We start from the raw sequence: 18,040 nt of genomic DNA, 5'->3' as shown, positions 1-18,040 counted from the left end.
ATAACTCCAAAAATAGGCAAGGCCGAGTTACAGTTCTTTTGCATTGCACTTCTATGTTATGAGATCTATCTACCTACAAAGTTTCTTGTTGATACCTCTTATGGTTTCTGAGTTATGTCCCGGACAAAGTTAAAAGTCTAAAAATGATCAAAGGGCAATTTCTTTAAAATTTAATAAGGCAGAGTTACCGTTCTTGTGCACTGTACATCTACCCATTGAGATCTATCTACCTACAAAGTTTTATGTTGATATCTCTTATAGTTTTAGAGTTATGTTCTAGACAAGATTTTTATAAAAGGGGAGATAATTAAAAAACGGGGGAAAAAAGAGATATGGCTCTTTTGCACTGCACTTCTACCCAATGAGAACTATCTACCTACAAAGTTTCCTGTTGATATCTCTTCAATTGTAATTTTAGAGTTATGTTCCCAACAAAGTTCAAAAGAGTAAAAATGAACAATAACTCCAAAAAAAATAAATAAGGCAAGGCCGAGTTATAGTTCTTGTACACTGCACATCTACCTACTAAGATCTTTCTACCTACAAAGTTTCATATTGATATCTCTAATAGATTTAGAGTTATGTCCGGGACAAGATTTTTCTAAAAGGGGAGATAATTCCAAAACGGCGCAAAACAGAGTTATGTTTCTTTGACACTGCACTCTTCCTCAATGCCCTCTACCACCGTGTGAAGTTTAAACAAATTATCTCCAAGGGTTTTCAAGTTATGCTCCAGACAATACAACAGACAGACAGACGCACAAGGCAGCGACTACATGATCTCCCTTCTGAGAGCATAAAAATATTGATTTCTGAGACATAATGTGCCTTAACAATGATAATCCAAACAGAATGACCATTTTTGGTCCAAGGAAGTAAGATTTTATAAATCCTTGTTTATGGTCATTTAATAACATTTAAATAATAAAAATAATAAAATAAGATAAAGCATTAATTTCCTTCTACTAGTAAACAAGAACCGGTTGAACCGGGTGATGCTCCCCGAGAAGGTTCTGGACACAGGAAAGTATAAAAAAAATGAACAAAGGGCAAAAACTCCAAAATTAGGCAAAGCGGAGTTATGTTTTTTTTGCACTGCACTTCTATTCAATGAGATCTATCTATCTATAAAGTTTCCTGATGATATCAGAGTTATGTCCCGGGTAAAAGTCAAAGTGTAAAAATGAACAAACGGCAATAACTCCAAAATTAGACCAGGCTTTGTTCAGGTTCTTTAAGCATTGCAATTCTATCCAATTATATCTAGCTACCTACAAAGTTTCATGTTGATATCTCTAACAGTTTTAAAGTATTGTCCAGGACAAAAGTCAAAAAGTAAAAATAAACAAAGGGCAATTACTTCAAAATAAGGCAAGGCAAAGTAATGATTCTTAAGCACTGCACTTCCACCCAATGAGACCTATCTATCTACAAAGTTTCATGTTGATATCTCTTATAATTTTAGAGTAATGTCCCAGACAAAGTCAAAGTGTCAAAATGAACAAAGAGCAATAACTCCAAAAGTAGGCAAGGCAGAGTTACGGTTCTTGTGCACTGCACACCTACTCAATGAGATCTATCTACCTACAAAGTTTCATGTTGATACCTCTTATACTTTTAGAGTTATGTCCCGGACAAAGTTCAAAGTGTAAAATAAACAAAGGGGGATAATTCAAAAATTAGGCAAGGCATAGTTACGGTTCTTGTGCACTGCACACCTACTCAATGAGATCTATCTATCTACAAAGTTTCATGTTGATACCTCTTATACTTTTAGAGTTATGTCCCGGACAAATTTCAAAGTGTAAAATAAACAAAGGGGGGTAATTCAAAAATTAGGCAGGGCAGAGTTACGGTACTTGTGCACTGCACACCTACTCAATGAGATCTATCTTACTACAAAGTTTCATGTTGATACCTCTTATACTTTTAGAGTTATGTCCCAGACAAATTTCAAAGTGTAAAATAAACAAAGGGAGAAAATTCAAAAATTAGGCAAGGCAGAGTTATGGTTCTTGTGCACTGCACACCTACTCAATGAGACCTATCTACCTACAAAGTTTCATGTTGATACCTCTTATACTTTTAGAGTTATGTCCCGGACAAAGTTCCAAGTGTAAAATAAACAAAGGGGATAATTCAAAAATTAGGCAAGGCAGAGTTACGGTTCTTGTGCACTGCACACCTACTCAATGAGCTCTTTCTACCTACAAAGTTTCATGTGGATACCTCTTATACTTTTAGAGTTATGTCCTGGACAAATTTCAAAGTGTAAAATAAACAAAGGGGGTAATTCAAAAATTAGGCAAGGCAGAGTTACGGTTCTTGTGCACTGCACACCTACTCAATGAGATCTATCTACCTACAAAGTTTCATGTTGATACCTCTTATACTTTTAGAGTTATGTCCAGGACAAAGTTCAAAGTGTAAAAATAAACAAAGGGGAATAATTCAACAAGAGGGCCATGATGGCCCTGAGGTCGCTCACCTGTATATAGGCCCCCCCCCCAACCCCCCCCCCAACGTTGCAAGGCCAATTTAACCCAAGGGCTTTTATTTGCACAAACTTGGTAGACACCCATAAGAAGATGTTTTCATGCTAAACAACTAAGCTCTAGCTCATTGGGCTTTTTAAAAGAAGATTTTTTTAAAGTTTTTACTATACACATATAGTTAAAAACAATGACACCCCTGGGCCGGGCCAGGGCTTTTATTTGAACAAACTTTGTAGACACTTACTAGAAGATGTTTCATGCTTAATATCTAAACTCTAGCTATTTGGGTTTTTTCAAAGAAGAGACTTTAAGTTTTTGCTATACACATATAAAGAAAATCAATGACCCCCGGGGCGGGGCCAATTTTGACCCCAGGTCTTTTATTTGAACAAACTTTGTAGACACTCACTAAAAGATGTTTCATGGTTAATATCTTAACTCTAGCTATTTGGGTTTTTTCAAAGAAGATTTTAAGTTTTTGCTATACACATATAAGGAAAATCAATGACCCCCGGGGCGGTGCCAATTTTGACCCCAGGGCTTTTATTTGAACAAACTTGGTAGACACCTATTAGAACATGTTTGATGCTAAATATCTTAGCCATAGCTCTTTGAGTTCTTTAAAAGAAGATTTTTTAAGTTTTTACTATATGCATATAGGGAAAATCAATGACCCCCTTGGGCGGGGCCAATTTTGACCCCAGGGCTTTTATTTGAACAAACTTGGTAGACACTTATTAGAACATGTTTCATGCTAAATATCTTAGCTCTAACTCTTTTAATTCTTTAAAAGAAGATTTTTTAAGTTTTTACTATAAATTATGCATATGGGGAAAATCAATGACCCCCTGGGGCGGGGCCAATTTTGACCCCAGGGCTTTTATTTGAACAAACTTGGTAGACACCTTTTAGAACATGTTTGATGCTCAATATCATAGCCATAGCTCTTTGAGTTCTTTAAAAGAAGATTTTTTAAGTTTTTACTATATGCATATAGGGAAAATCAATGACCCCCCGGGGGCGGGGCCAATTTTGACCCCAGGGCTTTTATTTGAACAAACTTGGTAGACACCTATTAGAACATATTTCATGCTAAATATCTTAGCTCTAGCTCTTTGGGTTTTTTAAAAGAAGATTTTTAAAGTTTTTACTATATGCATATAGGGAAAATCAATGACCCCCCGGGGCGGGGCCAATTTTGACCCCAGGGCTTTTATTTGAACAAACTTGGTAGACACTCACTAGAAGATGTTTCATGCAAAATATCTAAGCTCTAGCTCTTATGGTTTTTTAGAAGGAGATATTTAAAGTTTTTTCTTTCGGTTGCCATGGCAACCAGAGTTCTGCATGGAATTAAATTCTTTGAACAATTTTTAAAGGTGACCACCAAAGGAACATTCCTGTGAAGTTTGGATGAAATTGGCTTAGTGGTTTATGAGGAGATGTCATTTAAAGTGAAAGTTTACGGACGGACGACGGACGGACGACGGACGGACGGACGGACGCCGGACAAAAAGCGATCACAAAAGCTCACCCTGTCACTTTGTGACAGGTGAGCTAAAAATTAGGCAAGGCAGAGTTACGGTTCTTGTGCACTGCACACCTACTCAATGAGATCTATCTACCTACAAAGTTTCATGTTGATACCTCTTGTTGTTTCAAAGTTATGTCCCGGACAAGAAAAGGGGACGGACGGACGGAAAGACGGACGGACGGATGGACGGACGGACAAGGCGGCGACTATATGCTCCCCCGAAATTTTTTCGGGGAGCATAAAAATATGTCATCATGTTAATTTTTGGCTTTCTAGTAAGATACATGTATATAGACCTAACAATGCCAGTATCACATTTACATGTACATGTATAAACATGCACATGTATAATGCCAAAACTAATTTTGTTGCAATGAGTCAAAATTGCTGCACAGGTTTAATTGCATCTTCTTGGCCCTTTCCGTCAAACTTTTGATAAGAACTTTGATTGCAATAATATTGAATACCATATTTAAGTCTAACCTACTCTAAAAACTAAACATGTATTACTTAAACAAATAGTATTTAAATGTTAGGATTTGTTGAAATAGTTTATTTATGTTCAATATATTGTGTACAAGTCCACTTGAATAGGTAAATTTATAGTTTATAAATTTAGAACATACAGGTAAAAAGTATGATATTAAATATACTATTATGTTTTAAGAAACTGAAAGTAAAAACTGAATAGCTGTTTATAATTTGTTGACAACGGCATTCTGTAATTGATTCCGATAATTGTCAATTATATTCTTTAATCATAACTTTACTGAAATTGACTTAATGTTATAACAAGTACATATGTTTCTAATTATACAAAGATAACACCCTCTGTTGTTGTTTAAATCTAAGGTGACATTGTAGAACTCATTAACTCTAGGAAGTTAGTTAAATAATAGAAATCAATATTTTATATTATTTTTTAATTCTTTAAAAATGTCAAACATGTGCTTTGTATTTTTTAAGTGTGTTAGATGTTTATCAACTGCAGAATGTAGTCAATAATAGCCAAGGAGTTCCGATTAATTGGCACATGTATGTTTTGTATTAAGTTTTTAATTGATAAATAAAATTATACAATTATAATAATCTAAAAACCATGTGCAAATATTTCTTCAGACAAAATGTAAATTAGTGTAATGTACACATTTATTAAGTAGTTTTATCTCAAAAAGACGTATATATGTTACTTTCAAAGAGGAAGGTTTTAGTGTAATGAACAATTTTGCAGTGGGATATGTTAATTATTATGCCTGCAACTGTAACAATTTGATGAATGTACCCTAATTACAGCTCTGCAACCTATGTTTACATCATTCTACACTGCGTATTCAATGTAACATATGTGTTCACTATGTCACAGTGTTAGGGGAAAATATTTGTTATCTTACTAATATAATAATGATTATTTATAAATAAAATTCTTAAAGCTACATGCCTCCAGAAGATGAAAATATTTCAATAAAATCAAACTTGAAAAAATGAACTAAGATGTAAGGAAACAGTGATTTTTTTCCTGTATTTTACAGCCGAATAAAGGCTGTTTCCCCTAGCCCAAAATAAGTATATTTTCCCCTAAAAAAGCTAATATTTTCCCCTAAATTGCCTCCAAAACCATGACTTACAGTATTTAACTTGCATTAGCTAGAAGACAAAAACTGTCCCTATAAATAGCCTCTGCTATGTAAAATGAATGTCAAATTGAATTGAATTTGAAACTTTTATGAGATGTGTGGATACATTCCATTCTTTGTTTTTGGAATTTGATTTCAGATTTTCCTTTTTTTCTGATTTATGGCACTATATTTCCCCCCTCAGAAAACCACAGGTTGTTTTGAAAATTGGAAAAACTGGGAAAGGTAAAAAGTTTCAAGATTCAAGTAATATTTTACATATTATGTGCGATTAATGACTGATTTTTCTGTTTTTTTGCAGCTATATTTCCACAGCATTACTAAAGCAGAAAAGGCTTTTTATGCATATTTTGACCACTTTTTGGGAATTTACAGGAATGTAAGTGCTTTTGATAATGTGTAAATTGCTTTCACATTATTACAAATTCAAATACATTTTCAATGTTTTCATGAATCTGGAGGCATGCTGCTTTAAAGTTGTCTATAAATTTTAAGTTGTTACTGATTTATGTTTCAAGTGATAGAAAAACCATCAGTACTAAATTCCAATTTTTTTGAAGTGCTTGATAAAGTCTGTGAAATAGTGTTTCAAAAGACTGTGACCTACAAATTTTAGGAGAAGTGATTTATATAAAGTATACATCTTAAATGTTAACTTAAGCATTATTCTTAACAGTAAAACAAATAAGTATTCTCAATCTCAGCATATAATTTAAAGTCAATGTCAACACCATTTTCCAATATCACAAGTATGGATAATGCAAATTTATAGCTAAAATAACTTAAAATGATATTAACTTTCTAAAAAAATGAAATTTTAACAAAAACGACATCGACAAAGGCAATTTAGGCGAGAATATTCCAATTTTTCTTCTTTCATAAAAAAACAACAAAACAAACCAACTTCGCTGAAATCTATATTTCCCAAGCTATTCAGTAAGAAGGTATCCGCCCATACAATTTATGTGGTATTTGCTATCCGTACCAATTAGTGCCACTTTTACAGGTGAGCTAAGCAATCTATCTTCTTAACAAAACAGCAGACTTTAGACTTCAACAGTTCAGTGACATGTTGAATAAATGACAATTTTGATGCAATTTAACAATTTTAGTTATGAATTAAGTGATCATAATACCAGTGTAAATTTCTGATTAAGTAAACATTTACTGCTTTTGCTAACTGATGTTGAGAAATGCACAGAACTGTCAATAATATTGTTATGCTGGTCATCAACGATTTTCTGTTAAAATTTCAAATGAACAGGCATTTTTTTTTTTGATAGCATGCAGGTATATTGGATGATTGCAATGTAAAGCAGTTGCACAAAACCAGATGTATACATAAGTATACTGGTAAATATCTATTTAGAGAAAATTTCTGTATGACTTTTCATGTACTTGCAAAAATTTACACAAAGAAAAGATGTTACATTCTAGTCCTTATAGATAGAGACCTTCTACTGACAATGTTTCATATCTGAGCTCAAGCCCTTGAGGTTTTATAGAGGAAACTTTTAAAGTTTTTTCTTTCAGTTGCCATAGCAACCAGAGTTCTGCATGGAATGGAATTTTTATTAACAATTTGGAAAAAGCTTCATGCTATGAACAAATGTTTTAGCAGGAAATGTTGCTTGAAAGTCAACAAAAATTTACAACAGACATGAGATACAGCATGGTCACAAAACCTCACAAAATTATGAAAAAGTTACGACTCTTGCACACTGCACTGACCTCCTGACTGTTACCTCAAGTTTTTTTCGAAATAAGCTGCAGACAAAAATAACAGAGGGCAATTACTCAAAAACAATTATGTCTAGAGTTATCATTCTTGTGTACTGCACTCCTTCTATATCAGATTTCAGATTTATTTACCTATAAAGTTTCATTAGTTGATATCTAAAATAGTTTTTGAGTTATCCTCAGACAAATATGTTGGATAGACTGACAGAGACTATTACTATGACACCTGCTGCCTTTTTAGTAACTGAAGCCAGGACCCTTCCCAAAAGTAACTGGAAAATGCCGTATTGGGGTGGGGGGAAAATCCCGGGATCCGGGACGCCCGGGATCGTATAATATATAGAGGGAAAACTAATATTAAACTATATTTGTGTTGATTATTGTCGTAATGAAATGCGATTAAACGTTGTATTGTATGTACTAATGAACGTTAAACTAATTTAACTTAGGATCTAAATCATATTTAGAGCTATTTATTAACAAACTTAAAATGCAGAAATCACAATACTTATAATTATATGCCTAATTAATTGGAAAAATTAAAGACTTTATTCTTGAATTGTTCAAATCCCGGGATCCTATACTGGTTTGGGAGATAAACTCGGCCGAAAATCGGTGTTTTTGGGGCATATTTCATTTATTTGTTTACGTATTCTGATGAATCTTGCACAATAATAAACTTCAGCTCTTTGATATTCTGGTATCACCATAAAAGTTATATTTAGAAACAAGACGGGTAATTTTGAGAGGCCCTGAAAGAGGTACGTAAAAAGCACATTTTTAACACGCGCGAGTAGATAATTTCGGCTCTTTGTTTTTCTTCTTAAATCATTTTTAATGAGTAAATTAAAAAGTAGAATAACATGTTTAGACATTTTATTATTCCTTTGTTATTCATATATGTCAAATAAAAAAATATTTTTTATCAGAAATTTTCAATAAGGACTGTTACTTTTATACAATGTTATGTAAAAAAAAAAACAACAAAAAACTCAGATACTTTTTTTGGAAAAAGACATGCATTTTCATTTATTAACATACGAAATATGTAGTTTTAGAATTAGTGATTCAAATGTATTTTGGCTTGGGTAACTTCATAATTTAACAGAGCGAAGAAGAAATTAATTTAGTGGTATTCAACCTACACAATAACATTTAGAGCATTAATTTTAACATCAGTTTTTCAATCCATTGCACTAAAAGATTACATTTGTGATTATTTGTGCAATCGGAGTTTTTCTGAGTTTGCAAGACAAAATTGAGTCTAAATTCATCTACAAAATGTATCCGTGAACATCGTCTGCTTTACCAGTTGTCGGTCAATATATAAAAGTATCTCTGTACGGGCCTCAAAATGAGCATCTACTGCGCATGCATACAGCAATCTGATTTCCCGTACTATTTATAGGCATTTTTTTTAAACAAACGGGTTAAAGTTTGTGCTATTTTTTAAATATCTTACCAAACTCGACAAAATTTCCAGATATTGTCGAATTCCAGCGTTCGTACAAGATGGTGAGCTTGATTACATTAAAAAAGCCGATAAGTCGATTAAATTATAAAAAGCCAAGTTTATCAACCAGCAGAAGTTATCTCCCCAACCAGTATGTTTTAATACGATCCCGGCTTTTCTGAAAACTATATTCTTGAATTGTCAATTCCTGGGATCCCTATATGTTTTAATACGATCCCGGCTTATCTGAATTTCCGGGATCCCTATATTTTTAATACGATCCCGAAAATCGTGAAAAAAACATTATTTTTAAAGATTTTTATAACTTCTATACAAATCAAACTTATTCAGAAATCTCTACAAAAAATTCAAATGATGATGATAACAATAATTATAATAATACACCGAGAGTAGGTGGTCAATTCCCGGGATTACTATATGTTTAATACGATCCCGGGTCCCGGCTTTTCTATAGGCGATCCCGGGATTTCCCCCCACCCCGTATTGGGCCAGGGCAAAAATGTCCTATAGACCAGTTGAGGCCAAAATGACCTGATGAATCTTGCACAATAATAAACTTCAGCTCTTTGATATTCTGGTATCACCATAAAAGTTATATTTAGAAACAAGACGGGTAATTTTGAGAGGCCCTGAAAGAGGTACGTAAAAAACACATTTTTAACACGCGCGAGTAGATAATTTCGGCTCTTTGTTTTTCTTCTTAAATCATTTTTAATGAGTAAATTAACAAGAGGGCCATGATGGCCCTGAGGTCGCTCACCTGTATATAGGCCCCCCAACCCCCCCCCCCCCCCCAACCTTGCAGGGCCAATTTAACCCAAGGGCTTTTATTTGCACAAACTCGGTAGACACCCATAAGAAGATGTTTCATGCTAAACATCTAAGCTCTAGCTCATTGGGCTTTATTGAAAGAAGATTTTTTTAAAGTTTTTACTATACACATATAGTTAAAAACAATGACACCCCTGGGGCCGGGCCAGTTTTGACCCCAGGGCTTTTATTTGAACAAACTTTGTAGACACTTACTAAAAGATGTTTCATGCTTAATATCTAAACTCTAGCTATTTGGGTTTTTTCAAAGAAGATTTTTAAGTTTTTGCTATACACATCTAAGGAAAATCAATGACCCCCGGGGCGGTGCCAATTTTGACCCCAGGGCTTTTATTAGAACAAACTTGGTAGACACCTATTAGAACATGTTTGATGCTAAATATCTTAGCCATAGCTCTTTGAGTTCTTTAAAAGAAGACTTTTTAAGTTTTTACTATATGCATATATGGAAAATCAATGATCCCCCGGGGCGGTGCCAATTTTGACCCCAGGGCTTTTATTTGAACAAACTTGGTAGACACTTATTAGAACATGTTTCATGCTACATATCTTAGCTTTAACTCTTTTGGTTCTTTAAAAGAAGATTTTTTAAGTTTTTACTATATGCATATAGGGAAAATCAATGACCCCCTGGGGTGGGGCCAATTTTGACCCCAGGGCTTTTATTTGAACAAACTTGGTAGACACCCATTAGAACATGTTTCATGCTAAATATCTTAGCTCTAGCTCTTTTGGTTCTTTAAAAGAAGATTTCTTAAGTTTTTACTATATGCATATAGGGAAAATCAATGACCCCCCTGGGGCGGGGCCAATTTTGACCCCAGGGCTTTTATTTGAACAAACTTGGTAGACACCTATTAGAACATGTTTCATGCTAAAAATCTAAGCTCTAGCTCTTTTGGTTCTTTAAAAGAAGATTTTTTAAGTTTTTAGTATATGCATATAGGGAAAATCAATGACCCCCCCGGGGCGGGGCCAATTTTGACCCCAGGGCTTTTATTTGAACAAACTTGGTAGACACTTATTAGAACATGTTTCATGCTAAATATCTTAGCTTTAACTCTTTTGGTTCTTTAAAAGAAGATTTTTTAAGTTTTTACTATTTGCATATAGGGAAAATCAATGACCCCCCTGGGGCGGGGCCAATTTTGACCCCAGGGCTTTTATTTGAACAAACTTGGTAGACACCTATTAGAACATGTTTGATGCTATATATCTTAGCCATAGCTCTTTGAGTTCTTTAAAAGAAGATTTTTTAAGTTTTTTCTATATGCATATAGGGAAAATCAATGACCCCCCGGGGCGGGGCCAATTTTGACCCCAGGGCTTTTATTTGAACAAACTTGGTAGACACCCTTTAGAAAATGTTTCATGCTAAATATCTTAGCTGTAGCTCTTTTGGTTCTTTAAAAGAAGATTTTTTAAGTTTTTACTATATGTATATAGGGAAAATCAATGACCCCCCGGGGCGGGACCAATTTTGACCCCAGGGCTTTTATTTGAACAAACTTGGTAGACACTCACTAGAAGATGTTTCATGCCAAATATCTAAGCTCTAGCTCTTATGGTTTTTTAAAAGAAGATATTTAAAGTTTTTTCTTTCGGTTGCCATGGCAACCAGAGTTCTGCATGGAATTAAATTCTTTGAACAATTTTTAAAGGTGACCACCAAAGGAACATTCCTGTGAAGTTTGGATGAAATTGGCTTAGTGGTTTATGAGGAGATGTCATTTAAAGTAAAAGTTTACGGACGGACGGCTGGACGCCGGACGGACGCCGGACTAAAAGCGATCACAAAAGCTCACCCTGTCACTTTGTGACAGGTGAGCTAAAAAGTAGAATAACATGTTTAGACATTTTATTATTCCTTTGTTATTCATATATGTCAAATAAAAAAAATATTTTTTATCAGAAATTTTCAATAAGGACTGTTACTTTTATACAATGTTATGTAAAAAAAAAACAACAAAAAACTCAGATACTTTTTTTGGAAAAAGACATGCATTTTCATTTATTAACATACGAAATATGTAGTTTTAGAATTAGTGATTCAAATGTATTTTGGCTTGGGTAACTTCATAATTTAACAGAGCGAAGAAGAAATTAATTTAGTGGTATTCAACCTACACAATAACATTTAGAGCATTAATTTTAACATCAGTTTTTCAATCCATTGCACTAAAAGATTACATTTGTGATCTATAATTTGTGCAATCGGAGTTTTTCTGAGTTTGCAAGACAAAATTGAGTCTAAATTCATCTACAAAATGTATCCGTGAACATCGTCTGCTTTACCAGTTGTCGGTCAATATATAAAAGTATCTCTGTACGGGCCTCAAAATGAGCATCTACTGCGCATGCATACAGCAATCTGATTTCCCGTACTACTTATAGGCATTTTTTTTAAACAAACGGGTTAAAGTTTGTGCTATTTTTTAAATATCTTACCAAACTCGACAAAATTTCCAGATATTGTCGAATTCCAGCGTTTGTACAAGATGGTGAGCTTGATTACATTAAAAAAGCCGATAAGTCGATTAAATTATAAAAAGCCGAGTTTATCAACCAGCAGAAGTTATCTCCCCAACCAGTATGTTTTAATACGATCCCGGCTTTTCTGAAAACTATATTCTTGAATTGTCAATTCCCTGGATCCCTATATGTTTTAATACGATCCCGGCTTATCTGAATTTCTGAGATCCCTAATTTTTTAATACGATCCCAAAAATCATGAAAAAATACATTATTTTTAAAGATTTTTATAACTACTACAAATCAAACTTGTTCAGAAATCTCTACAAAAACATTCAAATGATGATGATAATAATAATAATACACCGAGAGTACATTTAGGTGGTCAATTTCGGGATTACTATATGTTTAATACGATCCCTAGTCCCGGCTTTTCTATAGGCGATCCCGGGATTTCCCCCCACCCGTATTTTGGCCAGGGCAAAAATGTCCTATAGACCAGTTGAGGCCAAAATGACCTGAAACCTGTGACTGAAACTGGTACAACAATTTAACACTTTTGACAAGATTTTCCTGTGGCATAATTTAACATTTAAATAATTTTTTTAGTTAATTCAAAATTTGTCATGAACCAAGGTAACAAACTGTGGAATTAATAACACTAAATCTAAATGCGATTAAGAATTTATCAATCCTAAATGCGTCTGCGTGATCGGATACCAATGATCAACGGAGGTAAAAACGAAGCATTTATGTGAAAAATACTAATTTTGTACCTCAACTACTCACATGACAGTGTGCTTCACTTTTGTATCGGGCAATATCCGGTTTAATTCCAGTAGAGGATTATAATTAAAGCTCATCTTTTATCTAAATGAAAATTGACAGCTCACTTGTGATAGATCAGTGTATAGAACTGTCGCGATTGATTATAAAGGGATTGACAATACAAGCAATCGACTTACCTTCCACGTCTGGATCGTAGCCAAGCTAGGAATTGCCTAATTCTTCTTGTTATATATTACACACAAATATGGCGCCTAACTGTCAGCCTAACACACTAGTTCCGGTTGGTCCGGAACCTTCCGTTAACTTTCGTCAACTCCCGTAACCAGTACCATACGGTACTACACTCCTCCCCGTCCTATTCTTTAGGAGGGGTCTGTGGCTCCAGGAAGTTAACCAAGCACTGACGCCTCTCTAGTCCAAGGGCAGACTAGAGCTTCCCGGTTCATACCGGTACTGGTACTTGACCATGATGCCAGAGGGCTGGACAACATGGCCTACTTGACTGAACCGTACCAATTTCAGCCAAGCCTCAAACCCAGACACTCAATGGCTGTCAGACACTTTAGGAAAGCTAAGGAGTTGGGACTCCTCAGCTGACAAGCTGAACATGGCTTTCAGATTGTCTTCCTGGTGTCTTTCCAGCATGGATATCAATGACAGTAGACAGCGCCACTGCAACAAAACTGTCACAGCATTACCTTTTACCTTTGGGGTGAGATCTTTGGGCAAGGGTACCCTAAGAACCTCACAGAACTCCTTCGCTGCTTTCCTGTGATTACTGGTGCAAGTTTCCTGAGAAACCGGAACACCAGCACACTCCAGGTAAGCTACCAGGTCAAACAAAGTGCTATTAGACCCCAATAACCACCTGATCACCAGCTTCAAAGCACCAATCCTTCTGTTCGTAATGCTTTCACCTGTCAAACACATTTGGAATATGCCAGGGAGGTGGGCCTCCATAGCATGTCTCTGGGTAAGATCCTCAAAACATCCCGGCACTGGGCACCGAGATCCTTGCTGGCCACAGGGAATATCCTCTAAAATCTGTGCCAGCAACGGAACATCTACATTATCAGGAATGGCCCTGATATCAGATGCTCGGTCTCTAACGCAACCTATACTTACCTTCTCTTCCCCTCCACTGAAGATTTGGCCTTCAGAGAGGGACTGTTGACCATGCTCACCGACCTCATTGGCAAGGACCGGCTGGCCATCAGCATCTGGTTGGTTTTCATGAAAATCAATCCCGTAGATGACAGAAACCCTGGTATCCTGCTGGCCACCTAAACCGGAATCAGAAGACTCCACTGGTTTGGTTACCAACGGTACCACCTCATCTACATCTGTGAAGAACTTGACCCAATTGGTATGGGCCTTTTTACAATCTTCACAGCCACCACAAGGCAACTGATCCAGCCGCGCACCAGCAATTCCACCTCGGCATGTCCCACTTTGCAGTGGTATTTTTGACATTGCGTCAGCATTGGAATGCTCGCGACTCACACGATGTCTCAACACCATGTTAAACTGGGACAGCTCTTCCAGCCATCTCCCCAGCTGCCCTTGTGGCTCCCTGAAATTCATCAACCACCTTAGACTTGAATGGTCAGTCCTGACCACAAATGGCCTTCCTAGCAAGTAGTGTCGGAACTGTTTGGTGAACCGAACTACTGCTAGCAGCTCTTTACTGGTCATACAATAACCCTGTTGCTCCTTGGTAAGAGCACAGCTACCAAATGCAACAACTTTCTCTTGGCCCTCTTGCACCTGCAAGAGCTCTGCTCCAATCGAATCATTGGAAGCAACCGTCTCCAAGATAAATTCGTCATGTTGATTTGGCAACGCTAACACCGGAGGTTGCGTCAACAAGCACTTTAAAGTCCTGAATGACTCTGCTTGTTCTTCGCCCCAGACAAAGTTGGCTTTGCCTGTGACGGCGTACAATGGGGCTGCTACCCTAGAGAAGTCCTTAACAAACACTCTATGATAGTTTACCAACCCCATAAACCTTTCTACCTGCTTGGCACTGTTTGGAACAGGCCAATCCTTCACCACTGCTATGTCATGTTCTGTCATAGCAATGCTGTCTTTGCCGACTTTACGGCCTAAAAACTCTACTTCTTGTTGGAAGAAGATACATTCCTTCGGCTTAAGCTTTAGCTTATGCCTCCGAAATCTCGAAAGAGCCTCCCGCAAGTTTGAGAGATGGTCCTCAAAATTGCGTCCAAGCACGATGATATCATCGAGAAATGCCAGGACTGTCTTCCATGTCAAACCTCTCAGGACTAAGTCCATTGCTCTGGCAAATGTGGCTGGGGCACCACACAAACCAAAGCCTTCTCTGATGTTCAACTGGAAGAATGCGGAGTTGGCATCCAATTTTTGAAAACCAAACACTGCCAGCAAATGTGTCCATGCAATCATCGACTAAAGGCAAAGGATACACGTCTTTGACTGTAACCTTATTCAACATCCTATAGTCTATGCAATAACGCACAGAGCCGTCATGTTTCCTTATCAAAACTGGAGCAGATGCCCATTTGGATGTGGCATCTTGTACACCCCCAGCCTTCGGCATTCCCTGAGGCTGGGCCTCTTCTTCCCCTGCAAAGCATGTTGGCTTTCGCCTCATACCTTGCTTCACAAGCTTTGCCTCCTTGGTATCTATATCACGTTCCTTATCAGTGAAGTCACCAAGGTCAGGTTCACCATTGATGAAGACATCTTGGAACTCAATCAGCAATTGCGCTAATTGAATCCGTTGACCTTCATCAAGGCTGCCACAAGAGGTGTCATAGACCTCCTGCAGGTGTGGTGGTATTGGACCAACCGCACCTGATGTTTCAAACACTTTGCTGGGCAAAGATGTTTCAACATCACACTCATTCCTGACAACTTCACTGATGGCAAATGCCCTCCCTATCTCTGTTCCCCTCCTGACAAGGCGGTAGCTATCTGATGGATTAACAAGACACAACACAGGGGTGTTAGTGCCTTCATGTAACACTCGGGGAACCAGAAATTTCTTCTGGTTCACTGGTTCCACGATATAGCTATGCAGGGGAGAGTGCAACCTGCATTGGACTCTCGCTACAGAGTGTGGAGGGATAACCTGTCTCTTAGACACCGTGACTTTGGAAACCACGGGACTATCGGATGAATGAACATCTAGGGAGATGCGCATACCATCAAAGTACAGCTCTGCTTTGCTCATATCTAGCACAGATTTGCCAGGATCACGAAGCAAATCAAAGCCCAACAGCATTTGTTGCTCAATGGGGGCAACAAACATGTTGACCTGGTACCACTGGTGACCAACCTTCAACTTAACCGGACCGGCTACAAAGGCTGCCATAGACAATTCCCTGCCAGCCGTTTGCAGCTCGACATCCCTTATCTTGGGGGGCTTGTGCTTCAGGGAATTGTAAACCTTATCAGAAATGATGGTCACCTGGGCAGCAGTATCTACCACTGCTGTTACTTGTACATCCCCTACTTGGACCCCCATGGTAAACTGGGAAGAGGAATTGACCTGACAGACAACAATAGGGTCTGGTTCGACTCCCCCCGTGCTTACTTGGCTGAAATTGGCAGCCAACCGGGATTTTTTAATTTTGCAGGTCTTGTCTGCAGACAGGGACGGGAAACGACCTACTTTTTCACCGTCCCTGTTTAACGACTTATGGTTGTCGTTAAGCTTAGGGCAATTTCTTTTGAAATGCCCTATTTCGCCACAATTGTAGCATCCGGTTGATCTGCGGGGTTGGGACAATTCTGACAAAAAGGTTTTTGTCAGTCTTTGCTCCAGGTCATTTAAGGCTTCTCTTAAATCATCAGTTGACATATCCTTTGCCTGCTGCTCCCGTGATGGCTGGGAGGCAACAGCAAAAACCTTTTCCGTTTTTTTCCGGTCACCATACATGGCTGCGTACACCTGCTGGTACTGGCGTACCATTTGTATGGCTGCATGCACGGACTCGGGTTGCTGCATGCAAACATGGAGACCGGCCTCTTTGTCAACCATACCCTGACAGAATCTGTTCACTGTTTGGACAGTGACAAACTCCTCTGGCAGCTTCTTAAAAGCTCTATAACCTAGAGTGAGCACTCGGTCAGCCCACTCATCTAGGGACTCGGTTGTCTCTTGTGCTGCATTCTGAAAACTTACCTGTGCAGCAGCTGGTAACTCATGTTGGCCAAATCGGGCAGCCAACTTGCTAACCAGCCTCTTGTATGTAAGCTGACCTTCTTGTTCACAGACAAGCGCATAATACTCGAGCGCTTTACCATCTAAACAGCAGACAAGGCAGCTAACTTGTTCTTCATCAGTCCACTCGCCTTGTTGGACATAGCGAGTGAACTTTAAAAAGAACGATTCCCAAGTACTCTTACCATCATATGATAAGTGTTCGGGAAAGGCAGATATCCAGTTACTAACCCTAGAACGCCTATGGGCAGATGGTGCCCTGGCAAACATAGAGTCATCACTGCAATCACTATCCACTACCTGGTCAAAACGTATGGTACGTTTAGGGGTGGTATAGTCTGGAAGTGGTAAGGTAGGGGGGTGTGTGGATTTTTGACTTTTTGGCAGTAAAATCCGCAGGAGTCATCAACTTCAGATTTTTATGTGGAAAAACCTTGTCATCTGTTGCAAGGGTGCAAACAGATGACCGTTGTTGCTGCTTGTGAGCGGCCAGAACATTGGTTGCCGCTTTCACCACCTTCACCATTTCCAACCAATCATGTGCACTTGGCTGAATATCTTCCTCCTCGTCCTCGTCTGTGTCTACCTCCAAGCTAGATTGGCCTAGCTTGTCAGTATTCTCAGCTGGCAGAGACATATTCTGTCTAAAGTCTATCATAGCAAGTATCTCAGGGGAGAACTTGCGACGACAGACAGCCTCTAAAATCTCCCTGGTTATAATACCAGAGCTCTCCCTCACCGCAATGAGCGCCTTGGCTAGGCTTGCACCCACATTAGGTATTGCCTGTAGCCTTTCCTCAGACGCAAAGTTAATGGCAACCAATGGTGGTTGCACAACCTCTGCTTCCTGAGAAAATATCTCGA

The 18,040-nt window shown here is 37.7% G+C and overlaps 1 protein-coding gene across 1 annotated transcript in view; it reads right to left on the bottom strand.

Moving 5' to 3' along the window:
- The window catches only part of LOC132733624 (RING finger protein nhl-1-like), a 28,547-nt gene extending 15,457 nt beyond the window's left edge, over window positions 1-13,090 (bottom strand). The window contains 1 exon segment of the mRNA XM_060720287.1: window positions 12,970-13,090. The gene's annotated coding sequence lies outside the window, so the exon portion shown is untranslated.
- Window positions 13,091-18,040: the final 4,950 nt, after the last annotated feature.

The sequence above is a fragment of the Ruditapes philippinarum genome, unplaced genomic scaffold (genome assembly GCF_026571515.1).
Source record: "Ruditapes philippinarum isolate M1 unplaced genomic scaffold, ASM2657151v2 ctg5284_1_1_1_1, whole genome shotgun sequence".
Classification (NCBI taxonomy): domain Eukaryota; kingdom Metazoa; phylum Mollusca; class Bivalvia; order Venerida; family Veneridae; genus Ruditapes; species Ruditapes philippinarum.
Note: the sequence above shows the minus strand (reverse complement) of the source record. Positions and strands in the feature narration are given on the sequence as shown.